A 10,627-nucleotide genomic window follows, 5' to 3' on the forward strand; every position below is an offset into this window, starting at 1 on the left:
AATGAAATCTTAGGTATCGGCATAAAGTTAAGCTTAAAATTTCTTCCAAATTAAGTACTTTGAAGTTTACATTACTTGTGCCTGTCTGTTTAACAGACCATGATCTGCTTGGTCAATGTCCTATTGGTAAGTTTTATTGTCACTGTAAAAATGAGCTTTGCCTAAATTCAATAATTTGTAAGTAGGGTGTTTGAACTGGATATATTTTAAAGATGCCAAACACGGACTGTAAGTTGTGGAAGGATCTTCCTAATCAGGTAGTTGAACTGATGGAACTTTTAAAAGTTCAAACTTGCAGCGAATGTCATGTTGAACAGGTTGACATAAGTCTCTTTTTAGTTTATATAAGAAAGATCTGTTTTAATGTGGTAACTTTTCTTGAAGTATTTTATTTTAACCCATTTTACCCCCAATGGACATACTGGTACATTTCACAAAACTCATCTCTTTACCCCCATGGACGTACTGGTACGTCTTTGCGAAAAACTGCTATTCACATTTTTAATTTGAATCTTTTTGATAACTTTGAGAAACTTCAGGCATTTTCCAAAAGAATGAGACCAACCTGACCTCTTTATGATGAAAATTAAGGCTGCTAGAGCAATTTAAAAATATATATATTGCAAAATCTGCTTAAAAAAAAAAGGCCGGTGGGCTAAGGGTTGGAAAGTTCCAAATTGTTCATTACTACTTCTGTAGTTTATGTATTTCCTCTCCTCACTGGGCTATTTTTTTCCTCTTAGAGCCCTTGTGCTTATAGCATCCTGCTTTTCCAACCAAGGTTGTACATACATACATATACCAAGGCACTTCCCCCAATTTTGGGGGGTAGCTGACATCAACAAAGAAACAAAACAAAAAGGGGACCTCTACTCTCTACGTTCCTCCAGCCCAACCAGGGACTCAGCCGAGTTCAGCTGGTACTGCTAGGGTGCCACAGCCCACCCTCCCACATTATCCACCACAGATGAAGCTTCATAATGTTTAGTAATATTGATAACAATAATCGATAGTGTTCAACTAGAGGTGTCAAACTCTTAACCTTTTCGAGGACCAATTATGCACTTAGTTCTGGTTTCGAGGGACATAAAATATTGGTTATGTACTTTTTGGCAAGACTGAAGCTTTTAACCCTTTTACCCCCAGGCTATTTGGAAATTACCAACCCTTACCCCCCAGGGGGTTGTTTTTTTCCCAGCACATTTTGCAGTATATTTTTTTAAATTGCTCTAACAGCCTTAATTTTTGTCATAGAGAGGTCAGGTTGGTCTCATTCTCTTGGAAAATGTCTGAATTTTCTCAAAAAATTATCAAAAATATGAAAACAAAAAATTTTATAGCATTTTTTTGCGAGGACGTACCGGTACGTCCATGGGGGTAAAGGGATGGCTTTTGTGAAACGTACCAGTACGTCCTTTGAGGGTAAAAGGGTTGACTTATATTACTAGTCATACTGGTTTACCAAAAATACATTATTTGGGTTCATCTTAACAGCTTAGTTTAGTAAAAACCTGAGTAATTTGTTTTAACCCTTTTACCCCCAAAAGGATGTACTGGTACGTTTCACAAAAGCCATCCCTTTACCCCCATGGACGTACCGGTACATCCTTGCAAAAAAATGCTATAAAAATTTGTTTTTACATATTTTTGATAATTTTTTGAGAAAATTCAGGCATTTTCCAAGAGAATGAGACCAACCTGACCTCTCTATGACAAAAACTAAGGCTGTTAGAGCAATTAAAAAAAATATACTGCAAAATGTGCTGGGAAAAAAATAACCCCTTGGGGGTTAAGGGTTGGAAATTTCCAAATAGGGTTAATCAAATTTGACTCCACAGAATGGAAGGGTAGAAGATCCCTTATCATAGTTGTCCACATCACAAGGAGATTCCTTCCCGTTCAAAGGAATCATATTATTATTACTTGTTAAGCTACAACCCTAGTTGGAAAAGCAGAATGCGATAAGCCCAAGGGCTCCAACAGGGAAAATAGCCCAGTGAGGAAAGGAAATAAAAGAGCTCTAATTAAAGTAATCAACAATTAAATAAAATATTTTAAGATCAGTAACAGCATTAGAATAAACAGTTCATATCTAAACTAAAAACTTTAAAAAACAAGAGGAAGAGAAATAAGATAGAATAGTTTGCCTGAGTGTACCCTCAAGCAAGAGAACACTACCCCAAGACAGTGAAAGACCATGGTACAAAAGCCATGGCACTGTCCAAGACCAGAGAACTATGGTTTGATTTTGGAGTGTCCTAGAAGAGCTGCTTACCATAGCTAAAGAGTCTTCTACCCTTACCAAGAGTAAAGTAATCACTGAATAATTACAATACAGAAGTTAACTCCTGGAGCGAAGAAGAATTGTTTGGTAATCTTAGTGTTGTCAGGTGTATGATGTCGGAGGAGAAGGTAGAAAGAATAGGCCAGACTATTCGGTGTATGTGTAGGCAAAGACCAAATGAGCTGTAACGAGAGAGAGAGAGAGAGAGAGAGAGAGAGAAAGAGAGAGAGAGAGAGAGAGAGAGAGAGAGAGGTATCCAATGTAGTACTGTTTGGCCAGTCAAAGGACCCAATAACTCCTATAAGATTTTCCATAATAGTGATCATCCTTTGCACTCAAATCTTCCCTGACTGTACCTTCCTGTATGTGGTAGTGGGTGGGTACGCAGTTAATTCTAACAGTCGTGCCTCCATCATAAGATTCAACAATACACAATAATCTAGAAGTTTTATTCCAGCTGTGACCAGATTGCGGAATGATCTTCCTATTCAGGCATTTGAATCGGTGGAACTTCAAAAATTCACACTTGCAGTGAATGATTTTATCTCTCTTCATAGTTAATATATGACAAATCTTACTGATCTTAAGATGGTTTAAATTCTCTATTAATTATTTCTCATATAGTTTATTTATTTCCTTATTTTCTTTCCTCACTTGGCTATTTTACATTGTTGGTACCCTTGGGCTTATATCATCCTGCTGTTCCAACTAGGGTTGTAGCTTAGCTAATGATGATGGTAATGATAAATTATTTCTTCTCTTGGGAAAAGTATATCTGGTAAGAAATCTAATTAATGTTTTGCATTCAAGACAGATATTTTTCAGCTAAAGCTGAACAGCTCAAGGTAATGTTTGTGATCAAAATCCTCTAATTATGTGCCTACTTATTAAGTTGTCCCTTTTTAATCGATAACAAAATTTAATGATCCTCCTGCGCTTGCAGCAGACCATGGTATGCAATAATTCATCTAATACTGGGCTGGATTATTGTATTTTCACTCCTGCCAGTGACCCGGTACAGAGGTACATGACTGCTATCATTGTAGGTAAGTCTTTGCAACTTTATCTCTTGGACCTGAATTTTTCTTAGCAGACTGTGACTGTTGATGTAAATATAGACAAGTACTGCTATCTTTATAGATAAAACTTAGCAGCTTTGTCTTGAACCCGAATTCCTCTTAAGGAACTGTTATTATTGCTGTAAAGTTAGACTGTTCACCATTTGCTCCCCTTTCCTTCCACTTATTGTGTTGGTGAAAGCAGTATTCAGAATTTAATAACTGTATTGCTTTTCTTACTCCTTTTCTACTGCTATACTCAGCAATATCAATGCTTGCAATCCTCTGTTGGATGGTGATGTATTGATATTGAATTCAAAAAGTAAAATATTATATGTCATTAATGGAAGTACAATGGCAACTGCTGACCAGAAAAGAATGCAAAATAAAGGTTCTACTGTCAAGAATTACAAGACTTGAAATACTACTTATAACGCTACACTAAATTACATTCCATTTGCATGGAATGAATATTTCCGACAGCTCCATTCCGTCATCGGTACCCATTCATGACCTGCAGTAATTTTATTCTTCAACCATCCAGTTCAATTCAACTTGGAAAGTCTTGTCATCTGTACTAAAAACTAAAGAAACGCCACTCCTGTCACTCCGGGATGCAGAAAAACGTGTGTTCTCAGAAATATTACTAAGAATTCTACCGAGATATAGAAATTATGGTTTTTAGATATGATATACAAATGTTTCCTTGCAAAAGAGCAAAAGTATTTGTACTTTTTTTTAAGATATATAAGCTTGGTTCGTCTTTTATGTAACCAAAATTGAAGTTTCCAAATGAGAGGTATTTGGAGATAAATATGAAACCTGGCTGCCAAGTTTGTCCCTTCCCTTTGAATCAGATTAATGGGCTGCTAATGCAAGAGAACGAGAAGGAGAGGGAGACCAAAGCGAAGGTGGGTGGACTGTATCAAGGATGACCTTCAATCAAAGGGATTAACCAGTGATGAGGTGTGGGACAGAGGTAGATGGAGAAAGCTGACCAGAAACATCGACCCCACATTGAAGAGGGAAAAGATGTAGACAAAGAAGAAGAAGAATGCAAGAGCCAGTGTATTACGTAAGGTACAACAATCTAAAAAAAGAACTTTACCTGTAATTCTTCTAAAATTGCTCGGTAATATTGCCTACTACGAATCAGTCCAAGGGAAAAGCATGGGTTGTCCATATTCTTGGTTTATTGTAAGGTTTAAAGAATTTTTTACTTAGGTTATTTTGGTTCTTGATCATAATAAGAAGGAGACATTTAAGGTAAGTTTCTTGTTATAAGAATTTAGTGATGCAATATCCTCATCAGAGTCTACTGCTATCAAGGGAATACGCATCATTGTTGAAGGTGTTGTAAGGGACTATTGCGGTTAGTATACCTCCTACAGTGTATAGGGGTTGCTGCTTAGGGCATGTAATATATAAACAGGCAATTTAAGAAAAGACTTGAGGTCAAGTAAATTTTCTTTTTTTTCTTAACTGGCCTTAGCTTGCCAAGGACTTCCTAAATAGACTGCCAAATAATAAAGTAGTCTTGGGCTGAGTACCTCCTGCAAAGCAATGACCACATCAGACATCAGACAAGAGTACCTCTTGAAGACAAGAACCAAACTACTCTTGTGGGCTATAACTTATAGTCTAACAGCCGCAGCCATAGAGACAAGTTCCAGGCAATTTCAAACGAGTGAATGCAGCATCCCTTTGTCTTCTAAATGGATCCATGTTTTGACCTCTGGGTTCCTCTTCCTTATATCTGCTCTGCTATTCAACTTCTTAACTTTAACTTCATAGTTCAACTGCTGAGTTCTATTTCAGTTTAACTTGGGCACTGAAGGCCCTCCCAGACCCCAGGCTATGAATGTAGCCCAAATTTCATAGTTAAATCTATGGTACCTCCTAGATAATGCTTAATATCTTTTTTAAAATTTGTTACATAATGATTTTATATTTCTAATATGATATCTAAAGACTAATTGGTCTAAGGAGTTATGTATATACAGTAAGTTACTGTCGCGGCTGCCCTTGTGAGGGCGCTTGTGTCGACTTTTTCCATCTAACTACTTTTGTTTCTTGTATCTCCCTAATCCTACCTCACCATATTCATCCATCTGATCTGCTGACGCCCCACACTCCTCCTCCCTAACACTGGCATGTTCTTAGTACTTTTGATCATTTCCATAACTCAGACAGGCTTCCATTCCATTCTACATTACATTATCATCATCATTTTTATTCTTGAGTCTCTTTGCGTCAATAACCGTAGGAGGAAATAATGATTATTATTACTAGCTAAGCTACAACACTAGTTGGTAAAACAGTGTGCTTCCCAAAGGGTTCCAACAGGGAAAAATAGCCCAGTGAGCAAAGGAAATAACTATGAGAAGTAATGAACAATTAAAATATGTTTTAAGAACAGTAACAGCATTAAAAGATATTTCATGTAAAAACTATAAAAAGACTTATGTCAACCTGTTCAACATAATATTTTCTGCAAGTTTGAACTTCTGAAGTTCTACTTTATATTCTGCTTAGATCTCGAATATCCCTCATTTCTAGTAGTGATATTTCAGCAATCCTTCTCACCATTCTCATCTCTTTATTTCAAATAGTTCTTCCTCTTTCCTCTGTAGCGCCAAAGTTTTTAGTGATTTTTTTAATCATTTGGTCTATAAAATGCGACAGTGAGAACTTGTGACTAAAAAAAACATAAAAAACTGGTGGTAGTAGAATTAAAAAACCTGGAACCTCCAAATTGTATCATCATCATGGACCCAGGAACAATAAACCAAACATATCTTTTTATATTTATGTACAGTAAATAATAACACAATGCAAGATGTAATAATAATAATAAAGAAAAGAATACTTAATAGCAAAAGTTGCTCTTAACAGTATGAAGACCTTATTGACAAACAACAGGAGAGGCATTCAGACAAGAGTTAGAGCACTAATAAGCTAGGTATGGTCCACACTTATAGGTGGGAGATGTGGACATTAAACAAGAACTTGAAAAATTAAATAAATACAGCTGAGGAGTTGTGATTTACACAAGATTGTTGAAGGTCAGATGAACTGAGAAATAGGCAGATGAGTAGGTATTGAGGAGAGTGACTCAAGAAAAGGTCAATTATAAAAGTTATACGGAGGCAAATGGAATTTCTAGGACATATTAAAAGAGAAAAGATGAAACTTTTGTGCCTTAATGGAGAGATAGGAAAAGAGCAAGAATCCTGCAAAGAAAAAAGTTCCTGCACAGCTTAATGGAGGTTGTAAATGGGAATGTAATAGCTGGAAATTTATACATAGAACTATAGTCCATTTCTTTTAGCGATGCAGATTTGCACCGACTCGCAGCGGTGTCCTTTTAGCTCGGAAAAGTTTCCTGGTCGCTGATTGGTTAGAATTATCTCGTCAACCAATCAGCGATCAGGACACTTGTCCGAGCTAAAAGGGCACCGCTGCGAGTCGGTGCAAATCTGCATCGCTAAAAGAAATGGACTATAGAGATAGTTCCAGATGGAGGCCAGAAGATATTCTTTAGCTATGGTAAGCAGTTCTTTTAAGAGAAGGACACAACAAATTTCCAAAATCAAACCAGTGTTCTCTTGTCTTTGGATATTGCCATAGCCTCTGTACCATGACCTTCCACCGTCTGGGATTAGAGTTCTCTTACTCTAAGGTGCACTGGGGCACGCCTTCCTATCATATTTATCTTCCATTTGTTTTTGTTTTTAAGTTTTTATATATGAAAGATCTAATTTAATGCTGTTACTGTTCTCAAGATAGTTTATTTTGATTATATTCTTCTCTTGTAATGTATTAATTTCCTTGTTTCCTTTCCTCACTGGGCTATTTTTCCCCTGTTGGAGCCCTTTGGCTTATAGCATCGTGCTTTTCCAAGGTTACATTGCCATGTAATACACTACAATAATACCGACCTGTCACCTAGGTTAGGTAAGGTAAAGTCTACTGTGACTGCTTTGGTTTGAGTACTTGGTGTTGTTCAAATTATTTTTTAACGATAAAAAATCTAAAACTCAAAATATTTTCGCAGTCATTGACGTGTAAAAGTAGTTAGGAGACCTATATAATGTAATGGAGAAAGTCCAATATGCAGCAAATATAATTTAGTCCCCCCAATAAAAATGGTTTTCTCTCCCTCTATATTCTCCGTTTTCTTTATCATTTAATCATAAACTATTGTAAATTACTTTGGATTTCGATTTCATATCAGTTAATGTGTCGTATCCTTTAAAGTATAACACATTTGTATTTATAGGTGATAATTTATTAAGTAACACAATTTCTCTTTTGATATTTTACACAAAAAAGTTATAAAATTGAGATAAACTTCGACGTGGGACGTCCAATATAGCGTAGGTTCCAGGTTCCTCGTTGCTCTCTCCACAACACACTGATAGTATGATTGTGGGCACACTACTAGAAGTGTATGAAAATTCATTATTATTACTTACCTCCTACACAAGCTGCACAGCTTACATACTTTTACTTCTAATTTCAAGGGCCTGTCTAATATACAGGGCAACATCTATACACAAGCTGCACAGCTTACATACTTTTACTTCTAATTTCAAGGGCCTGTCTAATATACAGGGCAACATCTATACACAAGCTGCACAGCTTACATACTTTTACTTCTAATTTCAAGGTGTTTCGAAATTCCTTGTTCTTAGAGTAAACGAGAATTGAAATACTTTGGGAAGTGGCCTTGATTTTGGAAAATGCATAATTTAATAAAACTGAGATTCATACAAAGGAATGGCCCTCATCCATATATTAGAGAAATCGATATGGATAAGGCAATCCTGATAATAAAGAATTGGGAAAACAAAGTTAAAATGCTCAAATTAAAATAAATCATGGGAAAAATACATAGATGATGTTTGTGACCTATGCAAAGACAAAATAAATAATTGCAGAACATTAATTTGCATCCCAAAATGAATAAAGTTGAAGGAACAGGATACAATATAAACCTAAATAAGCTGGGCCATGAATCTGAAAGAAGAACTTAAAGTACCATAATTATGGCTAAAACTGACAAAATATATCCCAGCTGATTACAAGGTACATTAGGATAAGCTTAAAACTAAAGATCTTTTCTAAGATTTGCTTACTTTACAGGAAAATATCTCAATTGGATTACTGAATATAAGTTTAGAGGCTTTGCTCCTGTCAAACTTATTTTGCAAAGTGAGCAATTATTAATCAGGAACCACGACTTTGACCAGAGTATTAGATGGGTAGGTGCAAAGAGCTTTACTCTGCAGAAAATCAAACCATTATTCTTTGTCTTGGACGGTACCTTAGCCTCTTTACCATGGTCTTTCACTGTCTTGGGGGTAGAGTTCTCTTGCTTGAGGGTACACTCAGTCACACTATTCTATCTTATTTCTCTTCCTCTAGTTTTTTTTTCTGGTTTATATATGAAATATTCATTCTCATGCTGTTACTGTTCTTAAAATATTTCATTTTAATTTTCAAGTAATTTTCTTATAGTTTCCTTATTTCCTCTCCTCCCTGGGATATTTTCCCTGTTGGAGCCCTTGGGCTTATAGCATTCTGCTTTTTCAGATAGGATTGTAGCTTGGCAAGTAATAATGTTAATGATAATAAGATATTGGGCAATATATCTGTTTTTAATGCTAAATTCTTTAATTCTATGCTACTGCTTCAAAATTTTCTGAATTCTGTGCTATTGCATCTAAATTTTCCTAGTTCTTTACAGATAAATAAATGCTCTGTCGTATCATATGCTTCACTGCACAACCCACAAAGCATATCATTTTCTTTCCCATTTCTATCATTTTCTTTCCCATTTCTATCATTTTCTTTCCCATTTCTATCATTTTCTTTCCCATTTGTATCATTTTCTTTCCCATTTCTATCATTTTCTTTCCCATTTCTATCATTTTCTTTCCTATTTCTATAATTTTCTTTTCCATTTCTATCATTTTCTTTCCCATTTCTATCATTTTCTTTCCCATTTCTATCATTTTCTTTCCTATTTCTATAATTTTCTCTCCAATTTCTATCATTTTCTTTCCCATTTCTATAATTTTCTTTCCCATTTCTATCATTTTCTTTCCCATTTCTATCATTTTCTTTCCCATTTCTATCATTTTCTTTCCCATTTCTATAATTTTCTTTCCCATTTCTATCATTTTCTTTCCCATTTCTATAATTTCCTTTCCCATTTCTATCATTTTCTTTCCCATTTCTATCATTTTCTTTCCCATTTGTATCATTTTCTTTCCCATTTCTATAATTTTCTTTCCCATTTCTATCATTTTCTTTCCCATTTCTATCATTTTCTTTCCTATTTCTATCATTTTCTTTCCCATTTCTATAATTTTCTTTCCCATTTCTATCATTTTCTTTCCCATTTCTATAATTTTCTTTCCCATTTCTATCATTTTCTCCCATTTCTATCATTTTCTTTCCCATTTCTATCATTTTCTTTCCCATTTCTATCATTTTCTGTCCCATTTCTATAATTTTCTTTCCCATTTCTATAATTTTCTTTCCCATTTCTATAATTTTCTTTCCCATTTCTATCATTTTCTTTCCCATTTCTATCATTTTCTTTCCCATTTCTATCATTTTCTTTCCCATTTCTATCTTTTTCTTTCCCATTTCTATCATTTTCTTTCCCATTTGTATCATTTTCTTTCCCATTTCTATAATTTTCTTTCCCATTTCTATAATTTTCTTTCCCATTTCTATCATTTTCTTTCCCATTTCTATCATTTTCTTTCCCATTTCTATCATTTTCTTTCCCATTTCTATAATTTTCTTTCCCATTTCTATCATTTTCTTTCCCATTTCTATGATTTTCTTTCCCATTTCTATCATTTTCTTTCCCATTTCTATCATTTTCTTTCCCATTTCTATCATTTTCTTTCCCATTTCTATAATTTTCTTTCCAATTTCTATAAATTTTATTTTAGTTTTATCATAAGCAATTTTGTCTTTATAACTATGACTTCTCCCTAAAAGTGTTAAGCTCACTTATCTCTTCTAACATAACCATTCATAAACCTTAACTTGGTCATTTCTAAAGAAAGATAAAAAGAATTTTAACAGCCACATGAAGAGGAAAATAAGAAAATAATGTGAAATATCTTATCTAAGGAAGAAATATATTAAAAGTAAAGAATAACTGCTCACTCCGCAAAATAAGTTTGCGGCCACTCAAGAAGAAGAAGAACCGCACAAGTGCAAAGCTTCTTTAATAATGTAAACAAAGTCACGTGACTCA

Source organism: Palaemon carinicauda, unplaced genomic scaffold, assembly GCF_036898095.1.
Source record: "Palaemon carinicauda isolate YSFRI2023 unplaced genomic scaffold, ASM3689809v2 scaffold24, whole genome shotgun sequence".
Taxonomy (NCBI): domain Eukaryota; kingdom Metazoa; phylum Arthropoda; class Malacostraca; order Decapoda; family Palaemonidae; genus Palaemon; species Palaemon carinicauda.